At 40.1% G+C, this 19,904-nt stretch overlaps 1 long non-coding RNA gene across 2 annotated transcripts; it reads right to left on the bottom strand.

Annotated features, from left to right (window-relative positions):
* Nucleotides 1–5,367: 5,367 nt before the first annotated feature.
* LOC148037208 (uncharacterized) lies at nucleotides 5,368–14,562 on the bottom strand. Of its 2 annotated transcripts, XR_015690613.1 has the most exons (4): nucleotides 14,331–14,560; nucleotides 14,134–14,254; nucleotides 13,907–13,987; nucleotides 5,368–5,427 (listed from the first exon to the last, which is right to left on the bottom strand). It is a non-coding gene; the product is annotated as an uncharacterized LOC148037208 (long non-coding RNA). The 2 variants fall into 2 exon arrangements; XR_015690612.1 differs by having other exon boundaries at nucleotides 14,134–14,562.
* Between the last annotated feature and the right edge of the window lie 5,342 nt (nucleotides 14,563–19,904).

Raw genomic sequence — 19,904 nt, 5'->3', positions numbered from 1 at the left:
TATAAGGATTCTTCGCCCCATGCAACAATGGCTAAATTCCTCTTTTAAGGATTATTCGCCCCATGCAACAATGGCTAAATTTCTCTTATAAGGATTATTCGCCCCATGCAACAAGGCTTTGTGTAAGGAAGGAAATCCCATGTTGCTTTCCAACAGATCATGCATCATGACTCAGGGCTTACTTTTTTCTCATCAATGTGGATTTTGATAAGGCTTATTACAAAAGGGTTGGAACTTTATCAATGAAGTAATGAGATATCTAGGGTTTGGCAAATGTTTTTTAATCATGATATAAACAATGTTTTGCAACTCCTCAACAATTGCAAATATAAATGGAAATTGCTAGACTTCCTTTAATTGGTAATGTCAATGAGGCAACAATATCATTGGCACCCCTTACTCTTTGTTGTAGTGACTAATCCCCTACTAAAGAATTTTGACTAGAAGATGTAGCAAGGCCCTATAAAAGGCTTGACCTTGTTTTAAGATAGCATGTTTCTCTCACAATGTTTTAGAAGACAATAATATTATTGAGGCTGAGGAGGAATGTGTTGATAGTTTGTTGAAGGCTTATTGTCAATTCCTAGAGCTATTTACCTTTCTCATGAGAGGGAGAAACCAACACAATGGTGGAATGATTTGGGCTTCAAATGATTAGCCCACAAAAGGCTTCTAGGTACCTAGGATGTCCTTTGGGAGTGGACATCATGATGCATCAAAGAGTTGTATGGTTGGAAGAGAAAGTAGCGGAGAAAGAATCAAGAGATAAAAGAACCCCTCTAAGTTTTGGGAGCAAACTTGTGGTGATCAAAATCCTTTTGATGTCAAACCCTATTGTATATGCCTCATCATACATGCTCCGATTCCCATTCACTACTATTATCTCTTCTATCATAACCTTATTTGTTTTATTCATAGTCAAAACCTCAACTTGCACAATGCCTCTTTAGCACCCACTCATTCCCTTGTGAGAGCTTCACTGTATGTAAACCCTTACTATCAATGCATTCAAGTATTAACTAAAAAATCATGTATTTGTATATTTACCGTGAATAAAACACCCCCTTTCCTTATTCAATATGTGAGTGTTCCCTTTAAATAATTACCCTTGTTTTTATTTAAAGGTCGAAAAAGAGGATTTCAAAAATCCCTTATGTTGAACCCATGTGATAGACTTCCATGTTTATGAGTGATCTACCCAAGCTTATTCCTATCACTAAAGTATATTGTAATAAGCATATCCTCATAATACCTCACCCTTGCATAAAAAGACATATATCCACTACTCTACCAAGTGGTTATACCTCTTTGAAGGTGGTTGTGGTTTACTTAAATGTGAAAAACCTACTTAGAATTCATCATATTGTGGTATTTTGCGAGAGGGGAATGCCCTTCGTATACATGTGCTCCAATTGTATTATTGTCAACCTATTTGGAGTTCATTTTTTTGCTCAAGATTATTTTGCCCATATGAGACTTGTAATTCAAGTTTTATTTACTCATTGCACATCTATATTACTTACCTTGAATACTTTCTAGCTATCCTCCAAAGACCTTGTCGTTTCTAGATTTCATTTCTACTCACAATTCAATTATCTTTTGACAACATCCTCTCCCTCACGTTATCCAAGCACCAAAAGTTGGCCCTGCTCAACATTGTTCTCTTGCTTTAATTTACATCCTCTTTAATATATCTTCTTTTACTTGGGATTAGTCTAAGCATATGTTATAACCATCTTTCCTTCTTATTGTCTCTCAATCTTAGTTTGAAACCCCTAACGTATTTCTCTCCTTTATGCTCTATACATAGCGCAAAATATTTCACATTTTTCTCTTGCTTTAATTCACATCCTCTTTACTATATCTTCTTTTACTTGGCATTAGTCTAAGCATATGTTATAACCATCTTTCCTTCTTGTTGTCTCTCAATCTTAGTTTGAAATCCCTAACGTAATTCTCTCCTTTATGCTCTATACATAGCGAAAAATATTTCATTCAAGTGTTTGCCATACGCTCCTCTTTTGCATTATAGTAAGGGGAATAATAATAGAAATTATCCTCCTCTGTTGGCAAAGTCAACTTGGCATATTATAGCTTTCCGAAGGGGGAACAATGAAAATGGATACGCAAATTCTTATGATTACACATGATTGGATGGATATTGTAATTCTAATTTTGGCATCAATTTAGTTAGCAATCTTAGCCTCTTAAAGCGGGGGATGATGGATGTATGCAAGATTGCACTTGAAACCCTTTCCGTAACACCATTCATCACTATACCTCTGATTTAAGGAGCACTTCGGTTCAAAATCGTGAGAAAGCCTCTCATAAGTAAACCATCTTGTATCTCTCTTCTATTACTCCTCTTGATACACTTGTATTCTATCCACTCATCATATTGTGACCACTCCATTATCCTCGATTAGTACTCATCCACTTCATCTTGTAAGCTATTATTTGGATCATCATGCTACCCCTCAACCAAAAATCTACATATGCATCGCCTCCCTTTCCTTGGCCAATTACAAGCAAAGCATAAAGGATATCGTCTACTACAACAACAAGGCAAGGCTCCTCACTGTAAATAATATTCTTGTCTCTTTTTTGGGGGGGGGGGGGGGGGGGGGTGCGGGCATTGAGGTGTTGGTGGGGGGTGGGTTGCTCACTAGTGTGTGTGCATTCCTAGGTCTTGCAATATAGTTCACTGCCTTAGTCCTCCATCTCGCCATCTCTCTCTCTCTCTCTCCATCTCTCTCATTCCCATCTCCATCTCTCTCATTCCCGTAGGATTCACCACACATTTAAGCAAGCACCTCCCTTTGTTCTAAACAACAAAGCTACTTTTCATAGAATATGGTGATCCAAATATTCCATGGGAAACCTTTTCCCATCTCTTGGACGCGTTCCTTGTTGAATGACACTATCAACGAGAAAGGTGGTTGTAACTACCATTCGGACCCAAAGCCTCAACCTTTTTATTTTTTTGCGATGTGTTTGTTGGTTCAAAACGATACATCGGTTGAGTTGGTAAGGACAAGGACACCACGAGAGCTCTCTCTCTCTCTCTCTCTCTCTCTCTCTCTCTCTCTCATATTTATTTATTTATTTATATTTATATACACGGTAGAGGATATCGTGACTTTTCTTTTGTTAAAAAGAAGAGCAGATGGCCCACGTCTTATGTATCAAACATGCATCCCGAAAGCCCTCCTTTTTACCTGATACCAAGAAGAAAGGACTTGGCACATGCGGACTAGGGTTGGCAATTATTACCTGGCATCCGTGGTCGTACGGAAATTCGCCCCCACTCGTTGGATCTCCCATGACCTACCACTAAATGAAAGTGTTTCCATGCAAGGAAATTGTGAGGACTTTGCACTCAATTGTTAAGTTTCCATGGTCAATTTATCCCAAAACACATCCAACACCATAATTGGCATGGCAACAAGAAATTGAACATGAAACAAATGCTACAAAAAATAAATAGTCAAATCACTAGGTGAGATTTACACTACTAATTGAACTCCACTATAATCAACGTAGAAAATTCCTGTTCTCTACAGAGCATATTGATTGATAGTACAGGACATTATCTGAAACGTGGACAGCACCTTCCACCCAAATGAATATACATTGCCACACATGGGTGTTAGTAATCATGAGTAGATAGGACACCATCTCAACAAATTATAGTTGCCCAATTCCTATGAATAGTTTATTGCACGCTTCATGCACCTCTTAAGTTGCATAGAGAAGAAGCTCACAAAGCAATCAACCTATGGCCTCTTCTCACTTGTTCCACCTAGATATTGCTTGGGATAGACAACTTTGGGATACTCTATAACACCACTAACAGACTCTTTAAATATGACTCCTGCAACTATTGTTACTGCTTTATGAAATGTTTGACCCAAGGTACTTCACCCTTGATTTGTAGTAGACTATCATATCTTGGACTCCCATGACAATCTCCCACAATATGCCCAAGTATGAGGAACCACTCAATTTTGAGCCTTCAAAGATAAACAACTCAACCTTCTTGTGAGAGATGTGCATGTCATCTTCAGAACCACCTCTTACTAGAACTGGTTAACATGCTGCTTGGTCACCATTGAAAATACATGACTTCTTGTGGGGGAACCTTCCCAAATAGACCTAGCAAGTCCATGAATATCACCTTTTTTTCATGCATCTCATACAAATTTATTCTAGGAACGATGCCTTTATAGTATGCTGACGTTTTTCTTTAAAAGATATTCTTATTTCTTTAGGACGCTGAACGTATATGGTAAGGCGGCAGGCCATGGTACAGAAAGAGACTAGCGCTAGAAGCTTGATAATATATTAGCTTAGCTTTGTGAAAAGCCAGTCACACAACTATTGCTCTAAAATTGGTTAAGGAGACAGTTCAATGAGCTAGAAGAGCTTGGCAAAAGATTAGCTTAGACTGTGAAAAGTCAGTCACAGAACTATTGCTTTAAAATTGGTCATGGAAGCAGTTCAATGAGCTTCCCTTCTTCCACGATAATAAAGCACTCCACTTAAGCCCTCTTACAATATGACACACCGTGCACACCCGATTGCTTATGTTAAAGTTGTATTGCAGACAGGAACGAGCTCTAACTCCCACATTCTGTGTGAAATTTCTTTGTAGACAGGTTCCAAAAGGGACTGATATCAATAACACCCCAAATTGTTAAAGTGCACCAGGCATGGAGACGAGTGAGCAACTTTATCAAATTTAAAGAGAGAAAATCCCCATCTTCGAAGTGAGCATTATCATGACCACAGGATAACAAACACAGTTTTTCATACCACTTTGAGATAGGTGCAACTAGCACGTTCTCCATAATGCCACAGATAAATAAGTCATTGTGTTAAGATACAATATTTACAACACTGTCAGTAGGAGAATTCTCTGCAGTGTTGGCCTTCAGGAGCAACATGGATCTACTTCAGATGACAATGCTGTAGCTGTGGACTCACTCCTGAAAAGATAGTAGCCAGCTGCAAGACCAAGAACAACGGCAAGGAAGACACCAGCATTGAAAGACATTACAGCAAGCATAAGCATGTAGGCAATCCCCATAGTAATGCCAAACAAAGCCGAGCCCACAAGTCGATTCTTCTTAGACACCGATCGCAATCTGCCCATGAGGGAAGCTTCCATATCCGATTTTGATTCAGAACAACTAGGCAAAGCTGTGCGATGACTTGTAAGGTACTGGTAGAAGATGGAAACAAGGAAAAGTGCCAATAAAGAAAAGAGATAATTTGTCCAAGTTGAAGTCCTCCATCCATCAAACAGAATAGTGGCCTCCTTGCCCCAGTAAAAGGTCATGTGCATCATGATGACTTGTCAGAGTCCCTTGAACGGTCTTTAGTGAGGTGGATTGATTTGCAGACTGATTGCCAGATCAAGATAACCTTAAACACAAGAAAGATTTGCTTAGACCCTGCAGCTCTAGTTAACCCATGATAGAAACACTAAAAACCATGCATATCAAGCTATCCCTTTTTCAGTTTAGTAGGTATTGGTGCAAGGAACCATTTATGAGCATTTCATAGCTTGGTTTCTGCTGACTTGTGGGTCAATTGACATGTGGATGATTGTTGGGGATTGGAAAGGAAGTGTATGTCTATTAATAAGAGGAGGATCAGCTGAGTAGGATAAATGTATGTGCTTGAGCAGCATTGCAATTTTGAGCTTAGTAAGGTTGTAAGCTAGGAACTTGTGACGATTGAAGGTCAGCAATGTTGTTATTCACATAAGGGTTAGTAAGCATTGCATGGCCATATCATCACTTTCACCTATGCAAACAAGGCAAATAACTTGAACAACGAAACTCCTAAAAATTTTGTATTAGCAGAGAAAATGGATAAACATAGTTAGACCATCTGGAATCAAAACCAGTGGTGATTTCTAATCCCATCATACTAGACATACTATGCTCTGAATTGGACTCAATATCATGTATGTTTGTTTGGGACTCCTCTACTGTAGCTTCAACTCAGCCCAAGAGTATCACTATTCAGTTAAAGCTTTCATCTTCCTTTGTTGACGCAATAAATGGAATGAATGACAAACAAGAAAGAGGAAACATGCCTGTTGCCAAAATGCCTGCTTAGAGCAGCTTCACATGAGCTGCTATCTCATTCTAGCAGACATAAACATACATCTCCAGATCTGCTAGATCAGTGTAAAGTTCACATGGCATCACTGCAATACCTATTTTACTCAACTAGCTATATTGATATGCAAGTACAAACATGCGACTCAAGGAAAATCCTTAATTTACCATTCATTTGCAATCAAGTTTGTCATTTATTAAGAAATTGAAGATCTCCTGTAAGTCTAGCACAGGTGCCATTGATTCTAGAGGGCCAAGTTAAGGGCCCTCTAGAATGGAGATCCAAGCAGATTTTATGGAGATTTTGGACGGACAAGTTTTCCACGGAAAGTTGACATTCACTCATTTCACACGAAATTTCAAGTGCAATAACTGGATATTGAAGCTTGTGTAAAGTTCCTCTGAGGGAACGCTTTACTATGAATTGGAAAGGGCTTGAAAGAATAGTATTTACTAATAAGCTAGAATGTTGGAGCTTTTACTACATGACGTGGAGCTTCAACTACACTAGATGGCATTGAAGGCCACGCACTAAGTCCCCCATTAACTACATGCATGGCACAAGCAACCCCCCTTGGTTAGGGACATGGCAGAAAAACAATATAGGTAGACAAAAAGGATGGATTTGGACTATCCTGGGGTGGACAAGAAAATGCAACAGGATCAGAAGTAGTTCAATGCCAGGAAGAAGGTTGCAGTCACTGAAGGTAAGCAAATATTGCATGCTCTTGTGGCCTTTTCTTTGTCAAGAATTAAGTAGAGACATGCTAATTTTGCATTATGTGGGCACTACATCTACTTCATGGGTTGCCCCCTATGGAAAAGGAGTTCTCCAAGTGGTTTTGGCATACCTTTGATAATAAGCTCTCATGCAGCTCAGACTTGTTAGTACAGGGTTTTTCCTAGTTGTGCCTTCTCATGATGAATGAGATTGGATCCTTAACTCTAGAATGGGTTTCAAGGGCAATCTAACACAATCACTACCATGGTCCTTACAGTTCTCAGCAAAAGCAGTATTACTTCACGGGTACCTGATTTTGGTCAGTTTTGCTGGTCTTTTTGTGTGGTTCAAAGAGACAAGGAACGCCTGTTCCGGCACATAGGAATGGATTACCGCGTTCTGGGAGGTCCAAGCCCAGGAAACGCTAGCGAAACATTCCCTCCCATTCCCTTCCATTACAGGGCCGCTCCCTGTTTGGAACGGCCATTCCAGCAGCAAAATTTAAATTTTTTAAAAAAAAACGGGTCGTGTCGCCTGTCGCCCGCTACTCCCACCTATCGCCTGCATTCTACTCCCACCTGCTCTTGTCCACCTGTCACCCGCCTCTGTCGCGACTCGCCTACTCCCGCCCACCTATGTCACTTCTCCCACATGTCGCCTGCCTACTCCCGCTTCTCCTCGCCTGTCACTCGCCTACCACTTCACTCGCCTGCTCTGCCTACCACATCTCCCTCACCTCGGCCTTGCCTACTCCCGCCTACCTCTCCCACCTACCTCGCATGTGGCCCACCTCTCTTGCTTGCTTGGCCTGACTCCCGCCTGTGATCGGGTGAGGTTCAAGGAATCTTGATTCTCGACGCTCGTGTTGAAATTTTGGCTGAAATTTTTGCAATTTCATTGAGCTTTCAACTTTGGTTGAAATTTCTGCGGAAGAGCTTCAGGAGGCCTATTTGTTAGATGCTAATTTCAGCCACATTTTCCAGAAATTACAGCAAGGGCATGTAGAAGAAAACTCTCCATATCAGCTTAAGAACGGTCTCTTATGGTTTCAAGGCAGGATTGCCATCCCATACACTTCTCCATTCAAGCAAAAGATCATGCAAGAGATGCATTCCTCACCTACAGCTGGTCACTTGGGTATATTTAAAACTTATGACAAGATTGCTAAAAGCTTTCATTGGAGGGGCCTATGGAAGGATGTAAAAGATTTTGTCTTGAGCTGCATGCCATGTCAACAAAACAAGGACAGCACCTTAAAACCAGCTGGTTTACTACAGCTATTGCCTATGCCCCCCATACATAGCATGCTGATTGCTTAATTAATAAATGTCGGCCATGTATACTCCACGTGAGGAAAAAGCCCGATGCCAGGCGAGGTTCTATAAATCATTGTACTTGACTATCACTTTCATAATGATGAATGCAATATCATGATGCTTTCCTCTTTCAGTTAGTGTCATTATCAATTCAATACACAAGATTGTCTTTATGAGTCCAAGCTTCCATCTTGGAACCTAATTCACTTACTCCTACCATGCTCTAGATCTGACATTTTAACATGGTATTAGAGCTCAGTTGAGCATGGTCAGCTCCTCGCTCTGGTTCTCCACTTCCCTTTCACTTCTGCCTAGCTTGATATTAGCTCAAGACTTCATTTCCTACTTGAGCTTCAACTTCACATGGACAGCAGTACTCTGTCTGCTTGAAGCACCTAGATCTCTCTCCACAGTCAATATCCCCACACAATTTCTTCTGGAGATCTTTCCCTCTACTCAGGGCACACCCTCTCAACACCTCAAAGCCTAACTTTGACACATGGATGTTGAAATTTTGGCTGCAAATTTCTGTATTTTCATTGAAGTTTGCTGATTATTTGTCACTTCTATATAGATGGCAGCATTGACATCTATGGGATCTTCATTATCCTCAGGGGGTACTTCGTCAACAACTGGATGAAATCAAAGCACTACTTGGTCATGGTGGAATGAGGTAGATGCAAAGGTGCCATTGAGAGGTGGAGGGGCTCGCCCTTGGAAATGCAAACTTTGCTTTTATGCTCGCACTAGTGGGGCTGATAAAGTGAGAGCCCATCTTCTATATGAGGAGGGGAAAGAGGTGCGTTTTTGCACCAATGTATCAATTGAGAAAAGGCACGAGTTACTTGACCGCTAGCCACTTCTATGGGGAATTCACATGCCAGGAGATGCCAAATATAGCAATGAATCCAACAACATGGACTCCAAGGCCACCAGCAAGGCATGGTGCTTCATGCAAAAGACTACCAGGATTAGTGGCTACGCAGTCTTCTCGTGGGCCATCAATGGCAGCAGGTCGTGGTGTTAGACAAAGTTCATTGCACACTTCATGGGAACCAAAGAAAAAAGAGGAAACAGGTGTAGCAGTAGCATAACCATATTGCATTCAAATCATCCAAGTCACCTTATTTTTTAAATATGGTGACAAAGATTGCAGAGTATGGACCCACATATAAGCCCCCTTCATCAGAAACTATCTGGACTACATTGCTTCAGAAGAAGAAAACAACCATAGAGATTGCAACAGCAAATATTCGCAATTAATGGGCAAGAAATGGAGTGACATTAATAGCAAATGGATGGAGTGACACACACCATAAGTCTATACATGGTGTTGTCGCATATTCTCGTGGGGATGTGTACTTCATTGGTAGTCATGATGCTTCAAAAATTGGAAAGAGTGCAAATGTATTGGCATCCGAGTGGTACCAGGCAATGCAGGCTGTTGGGGCAGAAAATGTAGTGCAGTTTGTGACAGATGGTGAACCTACAAACAGGGCAACAGGAAACATTTTAATGGCAATGTATCCACATATCACCTTTAGTCCATGCATGGTGCATTGCTTGAATAACTTGTTGAAGGATATTGGGGACTTCCCATGGATTGCATCTCTTGTTGCGAAAGGCAACAAGATTATCACATTTATATATAATCATCAGTACTTGCATGCTAAGTTTCGCAAGAGAAGTGACAAAGAACTTCTTAGATACTCGGATACACGATTTACATATAACTTTCTTATGCTTGGTCGATTGCACTATTGCAAAGGTGCAATTAGAGAGCTATTTGCTAGTGATGAGTATGAAAATTGGACTAGGGTTGCCACTACTACTGCTGTGTTATGTAATGTATATGTCTCTAATAGAGATTTTTGGGATGAGGTGAAATGCACCAACCAAATGGTTGATCCTATTATGCACATGTTGAGGCTTGCAGATGACATGGATCCATACATTGGGAAGATCTATGAAAGTATGCATTGCATGATTGAGAGGTTGGAGAGTTTGAAACCAAATGCAGATAGATATGAGCAAATCAAGGAGTTATGCATTAGCAAATGGAATGAGTATAACTCTCCTATGCATGTTGTAGCATATGTGCTTGATCCTGAGTTTCAAGGAAAGATGCAAGAAAGAGACCTTGAGGTAAGGCTTGGAACACATTGCTTGCAAGGCTTTATCCTAGCCGTGAAATGCAACGCAAAATTAAAAATCAACTCTTTGTATATCGACAAACATTAGGGATGTTTGGTACAAAGAATGCACTAGAGGACAGGACAAGTATTGGGGCTGCTTTATAGTGGGAGGACTACGGGGCAGAAGTTCCAAAGTTGCAGAGTTTGGCTATTTGTATTCTTAGACAAACAATTAGCTCTTCTTGTTTAGAGCAACAATGGAGCTCATTCAATCACATTCACTCAAAGAAGAGAAATCGTCTTGGTAATGAAGACGAATGACCTAGTTTATGTGAGCTCCAATCTTTGCTTGCTAGCTCATACATCAGTTGCAAAGGCTGATTCTTTTATACGTTGGGAAAAAGATGACGATGATGATGATGATGATGATGGTGATGGTGATGGGCAGGAAATTGTCCAGCAGAATGAGCATTCAGGCACAATGGAGCCATCTTCCATGAATCAGAGCACTTAGCAACTAGCCTTTTGGAACTTTAGAGTATTGACTTGAAAATTGGAGCTCTTGTAACTTGGATCTTTACAATTTAGGCTTTAAAGTTTAGTGCATATTTTGTGTCTTTGCAATGCACACTTGTTGCCAGTTGGACTTATGCAACATTGTTGATTACAATGTTGAATCATGAATGCAACAATCCATTGCTGGTTACAATGTTTTGAATCTTTATTATTGTTGAAACTTGATTATTATGTCTCTAGAGTCTAATTTCATGAATTATGGTTGATATGATCTCTCTCTCTCTAGATTCTAAGACAAGTGTTGACTCTCTCTCTCTCTCTCTCTCTCTCTCTCTCTCTCTCTCTCTCTATACACACACACGCACACACACACACACACACATCCCGTTCCCTCACTTTGGGCGTTCCCCCCGTTCCCGGGGGTCCCATTCCCGTTCCCCGATTCCTGGTAACTATGGTGTGGTTCGATGGTGAAGCCCCTGCTCTGCCAAAACATGAGAGAGTCCTATATGTACCCTTGGTTACCCTATCCGAGCTCCCAAAGCCAAAAAGAGGGTGTATATCCACTAGGATAGAAGGAAACCACAGCTAGAGATACTTGAGGTCTTTGATGCTAATGGCATCAAAATGGTCATTGAAGTCAAGTTCTCTAGATACCCTAACACATGCTTCATTTGTAAAGAGAGCAGGCACCTTGCAAAAGATTTCCCTAAGAAGGATCCAACTTCAAAGAAGGCTCAAGAGGCAAAGCCAACTACAGAAGGCTGATAACCCAAGAACGAATCAAGATCAAAGCTCTAAAGGGACAGAAAGTTCTGTTGTGGAAAATAGTAGAAGCAAAGGAGTTGCTACTCAGATGAATAGTTAAAAGGAGAAGCTTAAGCCTGAATTAGGTAAAGAAGAACCCATGGTACGGATCTGTGCATATAGGAGAGAATCAAGGACCAAAGGTCAAGGTCGCTCTCAACAAGGACAGCAAGGTCAAGCAAAAAATTTCGCTAAAGAAATTAGCTCGGAAGCCCTCGTTGTGAATCACAACTAGTTTGCAGCCTTAGAAGAACTCAAAAACTTAATAGCTCTTTGAAAGAGCCCCAACACTCAAATTACCGAACTTTATTCAAAAGTTATAAAAGTTTCTCCGTTCCATAAGCCAACGCCCAGGCTTTGGGAGGATCCACATCTATAAATAGGAGGCTGCCCTTCCACTCAGCCCTGCCCTTGTCTTGGAGATTGTTGGTGCCCAGTTCACTGCTGTCTAGACCCTTCTCTAGGCAGATATCTCAATTCATGGTACTGTCCGTCAGCCACACATCTACATCAGTCCATCACTTCTGCATTTGCTGCATCACTACACCATCAGTCTAGTGCCACATAGTCACTTCCAGCCTGCATTTGCTGCCAGCAGATGCCGCCCTGATCAGATTCTTCCTCTTGGAGCTATGGATCTCGTCAGACACCTCTGTCCCAACAATGCAGTCTGCATTGCTGTTTACGGTAGCTGGTCACTTTTTGGAGGCTGCCTGTAGAGTACAGCATACTCTACAATTCATCTTTGCCCCAGTACTTTTTGAGGCATAGGAGTTCAAGGTCTTGTATTGAATATTCACTCTTGGATAGTGTGTTTACAGCATTCAGCATTATTCATTCATTCTTCACTATCTCTAAGTTACTCTTCACCTCTAAGTACTACTATCATCACTTTGTGTTTTGTCATACACTTGTGTTTATCTTCTGTGTTCAAGTATTTCTTTGCATAGAGTCCTAAGCAAGATCAAATTTACATCCATTGCTTGGAATGTAAGGGGTCTTGGAGCACAGCTCTAGAAAGAGGTATGTTTTGCTATCATTCGGAAGAAGAAGCCTAAGGTTGTTGCTCTTCAAGAGGTAAAACTAGGATTATGTAAGGGGTCTTGGAGCACAGCTCTAGAAAGAGGTATGTTTTGCTATCATTCGAAAGAAGAAACCTAAGGTTGTTGCTCTTCAAGAGGTAAAACTAGGAGAAAGAGAAACACTAAAGCTAGATTTCAATGGATATAAAATCATTGGTGACTTCTACATGCACAATAAGAGAGGTACAATCTTGTGAATCAGTGACAAATTTGATGTTGAGGAGATATGCGCCAGGGGTGACGGTAGTGGTGTGGCAGCAAGCATCAAGATGAGGTATGAGGAGATTGATTTCTTCTCCATATATGCTCCCAATGCTTTTGCAGAAAGGGCTAGGAAGAGAGTGCAAATGGATGGAGGTTAGAAGTGCTCAATATAGGGAGCTCTAATGTTGTGTCTGAACACTAATTTTGATGATGTGGTTATTCATCCATTGCTCAAAGAGATTTGAGTCTTACATGGGGAGCAAGAGCAGTTTGGGTCTGAAGTTTTGAAGATTCATCTAAAAGGAAAAGGGGTACCTTTGGGAGATGCCCCATACAGCTCCTTCTCAATTTTCCATGAAGTTCAAAAGGCAGAGAGAGCTTATCACATGTTTTATGGTGAAGATAGGGAGATTATAAAAGACAAGGCAGGAATTTAAAGGCTTTAACAGCCCGTCTCTCAGATATTGCTAGTTCTTCCCTGGTTAAAACTGAGTGGCTATCATTAGAAACTCAATGCCTTCCTTGAACTGGAGTGCCCCACAATACCAAATGAAGAAATGATGCTGTCGCAGGGGACTTTTCGACTGAAGAATTGCAGTTTAATGTAAGGAGGATGAAGATGGCCAAATCCTGAACTGGAAGCATTCTAAATGATGTGCAAATGCCAGTACATCATTACGTGGATGGATTATGGCTGGAAATAGATGTCATAGGATTCTGAGATTTATGGCTATCTGTGCATAATTCTAACCGGATGCGTTTCCTCCTTAGAATGGCCATTCCCGACTCCCCATTATGCCTCTAACAGCACTTCAAAACCCTTTTAAAAAATGAATCAGCGTTCATCCCATTTCCTAATACGGTTCATCTGAGATTGTGTTGCAAACCAAATCTCTCTCTGATTCCTGGCGGACCAAATCATGCACGCAACAATCGGAGGGCAAAAACTGGAAAGAGAAAAAGGAGAATGAAAAAAAAAAATCAGACAAATTACCTGCTTGCAGAATTCATAGGCCACTAAGATCAACGAACAGGTCAGGCAATTGTGGAAATTTTCAGTTGATCTTTGTGCTACCTGCTTGCAAATTCAACAGACCACGAAGCTCACCGGGCGTGTCAGGCAATTCTGTGCAAATCTAGGTGCAGATCAAGATTTTGTAAAGCTCAGGGCAGAAGCTTCCTAGGTAGCAAGGATGTCTTCAATCTTATTGAAAAACCTACTTGTGCTGATTGGGCAAACCGTTCTCTCGTTGAATTACCACCGCGGCTTCGGATTGTATAACTGCTTCTAGTTCCACTATCGCTTCGGCTACGGGTTCTTCCTTGACTGTGCCCTGGAGCTCTGTAAAGAACACAAAGAACACGAGAAAAGAACTGCAAGCAGGGAACAATGATGAAGCATCAGATCGATGGCTTACCAGGATAGCGGGTTTGTGAATGGCCGAGAGATGCTTGTTGATAACAGACGGCTGGCGCAAGGAAGGGATCGCTTCGTATCGAAGGCACGGTAGTACAAGAATTGTACTGCACTACTGCATGGATAGAGTTATCGTTGTCATATTTAAAAACAAGTCATCCGAATTTTCTGTGTATCCGAGAAACAAGCACACAAGTGCGTTTGGCATGCTAGCCTCCCTAATAACTCTCGTCAAAGAGTTTGTTTTTTTTTTTGAGGGTCGGACTAAAGTTAATATTATATTCCATAAAAGTTTCGAAAAGCTTAAAATGTAAAATTGAATCTCTACTTCTGTACTATTTGGGAGGGGGCTAGGGTGGTGGGAGTGAGAGTGAGAGTGAGAGTGGAAGTGGAAGTGGGAGGAGGGTTCTGTACTATTTGAATCTCCACTTGTGTACTATATGGGAGGGGACTCACACAAAGGAACATTGTTAGGGCTTGAGTTCACATGCCTCTCAGCTTTGAGGTGAAAATACTTACCACTAAGCTACATTACCAAGTGTGAAAAGCCTCGCATACAGTGTTAACTTACCCTAGGGGACACAAGTCTTCAAGTATTCTTTGTCCACCGCCTTAGTCTAAAACGGGCCTATCTCTTATTGAAAGATATCCCAAGCTTGTTACCAATTTTTCTGCTGTTTGAAAATATGGAAATAAAATTGCTCTTTTGATCTACTTGCGAACTTGCATGAGCCAATCTCTCTCTCTCTCTCTCTCTCTCTCTCTCTCTCTCTCTCTCTCTCTCTCTCTCTCTCTCTCTCTCTCTCTCTCAAAACAACCACAAAGCATGTAATGGCATGCCTCCCCCGTGCATCTATGTTTCCACCATCTCCCTCAATCCTCAACAAACAACATCTGTGTGGCTCATTAAGGCTATGCCTTTATGCTCCACCTTTCTCCATCTCACACATCTATTTTGGATGCCACTATCTCCTCATCTCCCTTATAATTTTGTAATGGTCACTCAATCTTTACTTCTCTCAAAACATGGGTTGCAATCAAGATGCTATGAAGACAATCTAGCTAGCCCCTAGAAATGCTTGTGGCGTGCAAGAGCAAGGCTCTAGTAGCTAGGTTGTTGACATTCGCATCCATGACCTTCAATTAGAAACTAAGAGTAAGCAAGGTGTTGGGAGCATTCTACATCTTTTTTGTGAATAAGTGTTGGTGATGACGAAAGGGTATCCATCATCGGTCTCGATGTTGGGTATGGGATTGGATGCATTGTATGTGCATTAAGATTAGCAATGCAAACCAAGAGGAGGTCCTCTTCATATCAACGAACTAGGAAATTTTGTGAGAATTCTATACAAATCAAATCCACTCGGGTTTATGTTGATGGGTTCAAATATCCAATGTTGAAAATGCATTGAGTTTGATGTTGCTTACATCTAAAAGTAAAACATGATGTTAAAGCCAATGTCATGGTTGGCGTAGCCAATGTAACATTAAATGAGAAAACAAGATAAAGGTGTTTATTCAAAGACAATATTATTGAATTAATGACAATGTCAAGATGGTAGTATGGATTTGATGACATTAGAAATGAGACAATTAAGAATCAAACCCTTTTGAACTCACTTTTCCATTGGACATTGTTTTTGTTTCTTAGCCTTTCATAAGATGCATATAACTTTTTCACTTTTTAAAATCCCTAGAGTAAGGTGGAAAGTATGCGTTGATGTCTTCATACAGGTATAACTTTTCCACTTTTAAAGATCCCTAAACTAAGGTGGAATGTGTGCAATTGACGTTTCCTATAGGGGTAAACATATTTTAAATGGAAAGCATGCGCCAATGTTATCCTATATCCTATATTGATGCAATGGAATGAAAGCATAGTAGGAAAGGTTATATAACCTTTATTGACGGTAATCTTACATAGATTGACTTAATTATTGCATTTTGTTCCTATATTTCATGCTATCACAAACTCTTTGTATAATTTGACATTTATAAATAAATATATAGATAGTTCCATATATTCCTACATATTATTGTGATCGGAAGGAAAAATTTTAAAACAAGTATACATGTATGTGAAACTTTTGTTGAGATGGATTTTTAGGGATGTTTAGATTTATCATTTTGAATTCATAAAGGAGATTTTGAAGTGTAATTTTGAGAACACCATCAATTGAGATTGAAAAGGCATTTTTAGATGTGCTCATGCAAAAGATGATGGTATTGAGTTGAAGATAAGCAAGAAACAATGTATTGGGGCTTGAATCTCCTTCAATTTCTCATTTGATTTTTTGCATTGATTGCAAATTGTATGTGAATTTTGTGCATTTTGTAATATCAAATCATTGTGAGTACTCACAAGAACAAATGTGTGTCTCACATGATAATATTGAAAAGAAAGGATTCTTTTTGTGCATGTGAATAATGATAGAGATCTTTGTTGATATTGATGAGACATATGCAAGGCTAGATGTCAAGAAAATGGGTGAAATTTTTCATATGATCGACTGTTTATGAGAGTATGTGTGATAGTATTTAAGAATTTGATCTTATTGAAGAAGTGAATTATCAGCTTTCAGTACTTACATTAAGCTTTTTCTAATTGTGTTATTTATTTAGAGGAAGAACATCTTATTAAATTTTCATAACTATGTTAAAATTGGAGCACATTATGATGAAGCCTTTCAAATATGTGAACTTTTAAAGAGAGTGCTGAGTTTATGTGCTTTTTTGTGACCATGTGACACCTAAAGAGGAGCAAAGAGAAGGGGGAGGGGGTTATATATTTATACTATACAAGAACCTTAATGCTTGTGCTTGCGTGGGTCTAGCACTTATTTGGATTATTGATGGTGGGATTACTACTCACATAGGTGTATGTACGGATGTCATACACTATACATGCATCGTGTGGTGTGGCATGTAAGATTTAAATATATATTGTCTTTTGTGTGTTTTTCAAAAGAGTTTTGAAGGGAACCGCTTAGTTTTGGCATTGAAATGCAACATGGGCTCACGAACTGAGGCATAAGCTTTTCTTGCAATCTCATGCATGGTGGAAAGTAACCAAACTTTAGAGTAGCAATCTGCTAAAAGGATTTCATTGATCAAAAAAAAAAAGAAACACTAGGGTGAACAAAATCTTTGCATGCATGGTGGAGAGTGATACTCCATAAGGTATATAGTTTGACTCAACACTCACAAGGAAGGCACGATGGGGGGTATGGGAGGGATTGCACATCCACACTAGATAGGCACCCAAATACCTACACCTGCACTCGTCTACCACTATTCCACAAAAATATGTAGCCATATTCATCTTTACAATGTTGGTTGTTAAATAGTGTTGTTATGAAAATTGGTTCTAGGAAGCATTGCTACAAGCATCATTGAGAGCTATTAGATACAAAAGGATTTTGTATTTATTGATTGTAAAGGCTTACATCAGTACTCATAATCAATGGGCTCCCAAACACTTGATTAGCAACTCAACTTGTGGTCGCATTACAACATGCATCTTGATGACCAGCATAGTGGAGCCATAATCACTTTCTATAATATACAAGGTGCCTTCATTGCTATCATGAGAATGGAACTCTTAACCTTGGGTTTAATGCACCATCTCACTACCAATTAAGCTAGCTTTTTCCACCCATAAATGAGCTAAATATTTCTCTCCAAATTTACATTAGTAGAGGTCATCTCGGAAACTAAATCTAAAGAACTAGTTCTATCAGGTTTGGTTTATAGGAGGATGAATTTTTATATGCAGCACAAGAGATTATAAAAGCTACAAATAGGACAAGCACTAATTGATTGTGAGATGTGCTAATAACTACCAATCATCGCATAAATGCTCTTCAAAGGCCTATTATCATCATAAGCAGCAAAGAATAAGCATGATTCATTCACACATAGAATTGCACCAAAGCCACTAAATGAAGGTTTCATTGTCTACTACTAAGGTTAGCAAAGCTAGATTCCCAAGCAACCCATCAAAATTCTAGTTGTCTTGGTCACTATAACCAATTACAAGAACTACAGGAAAGGTAACCCATCTAAATTCTAGTTGTCTAAAAGGGTCAGTATAATCAACTACATGAACTATTGAAGGGAGTGAGACTTGAATTGGAAGCACGGAGAAAAAGCAAGAGCTATGGTGAAGGAGCAAGAGAGAGAGAGAGAGAGAGAGAGAGAGAGAGAGAAAGAGAGAGAGAGAGAGAGAAAGAGAGAGAGAGAGAGAGAGAGAGAATGTGAGAACTCCAATAGTCACAATGTGTGATTGGCCTTCCCTTTATTCAAATGTCAGTAAAAGAATAAAGAATGAAGTGATAGTGATGGGTGCTCGTCACCTATAGTGTACAAGTGTGTGAGTAACTAAAAGACGATGCAGGTATTGTTAGTGTAACTAATACACAAGAGCTAAGCACAAATGCCTTTACCCCCAACAATCTCCCACTTAAAGGCAAATGTGCCCCTAATAAGAAGAGAACAAAAAAATGTGACAAAGTACAAATGTACATAAGTACAACAAGATGAGGAAAGATATCATCTCATCTAATGCCCATCAACCTCTTAAGGAAGACAAAATACTCTGTTGGGAGATTTTGAGTTTGCAAATATGTAGGATTCAAGTCCATTGAGATCTTGACTAGCTCAATGGACTTGTCCTCAATGACCTCTCAAATAAAGTGGTAATGCACCTCAATGTGCTTCATCTTCTCATGGAAGACTAGATTCTTGGCCAACTAAATAGGACTCATAGAAATTGAATGCAGTGTAGGGATCTCATTATGCCAAAGTCTACCACCAGACGACCTAACCAAAGAGCCTCCTTGCAAGCCTCAATGGCTAGAACATACTTTGCCTTTGTAGTAGATAGGGCCATACATTTCTGCACCCTAGACATCTAAGAAATAACACTCCAGCAAAGTTGAAGGCATAGCTAGAGGTGGACTTCCTACTTTCTACATGTCATGTATAATTAAAGTCAGTGTCTCCCATGATTCATATATCCTTGCCACGACAATAGATGCACATAGTTGTTATACCCTTCAATGACCACATGATACCCTTGATGGCATCCTAATGTCGTTTTCTAGGTGTAGCCATATAGCGTGCCACAACTCCCATTCCAAATACTATGTTAGGGCATACATCAAACTATCCACTGCAGATGCATAAGGGATCTTGGCCATCTTGGCCTTCTACTCATCGGACTGTGGACAATCGGCCTAACTAATCTTCACATGAGAAGGTAAAGGATATCTAATAGGCTTAACATCTTGTAAATGAAACTACTCAAGAACCTTCTAGATGTACTTCTTTTCTGACAAGTAAAGGAGCCCCTTAGAGTGATCATGTGTAATGCGCATCTATGGAAGCCTTTGCTTGACCACCAAGACCCACATACCGCTTATTACTTCAAGCATTTCAAGCCAAATGCTATGTCTACCTCTCACATAGCCATATGCACTCTTAATCCTATGAGTGTAGTGAGCTTACTTGATGCCTGACTGAGTAGCCCCCTCCCTCAAGCACTCTGGTAGCTCCATGATCCGAGATGCGAACC

This window comes from Lygodium microphyllum, chromosome 4 (genome assembly GCF_053477565.2).
Source record: "Lygodium microphyllum isolate KBCC chromosome 4, Lygodium_microphyllum_v1.1.10, whole genome shotgun sequence".
NCBI classification, from domain to species: domain Eukaryota; kingdom Viridiplantae; phylum Streptophyta; class Polypodiopsida; order Schizaeales; family Lygodiaceae; genus Lygodium; species Lygodium microphyllum.
Note: the sequence above shows the minus strand (reverse complement) of the source record. Positions and strands in the feature narration are given on the sequence as shown.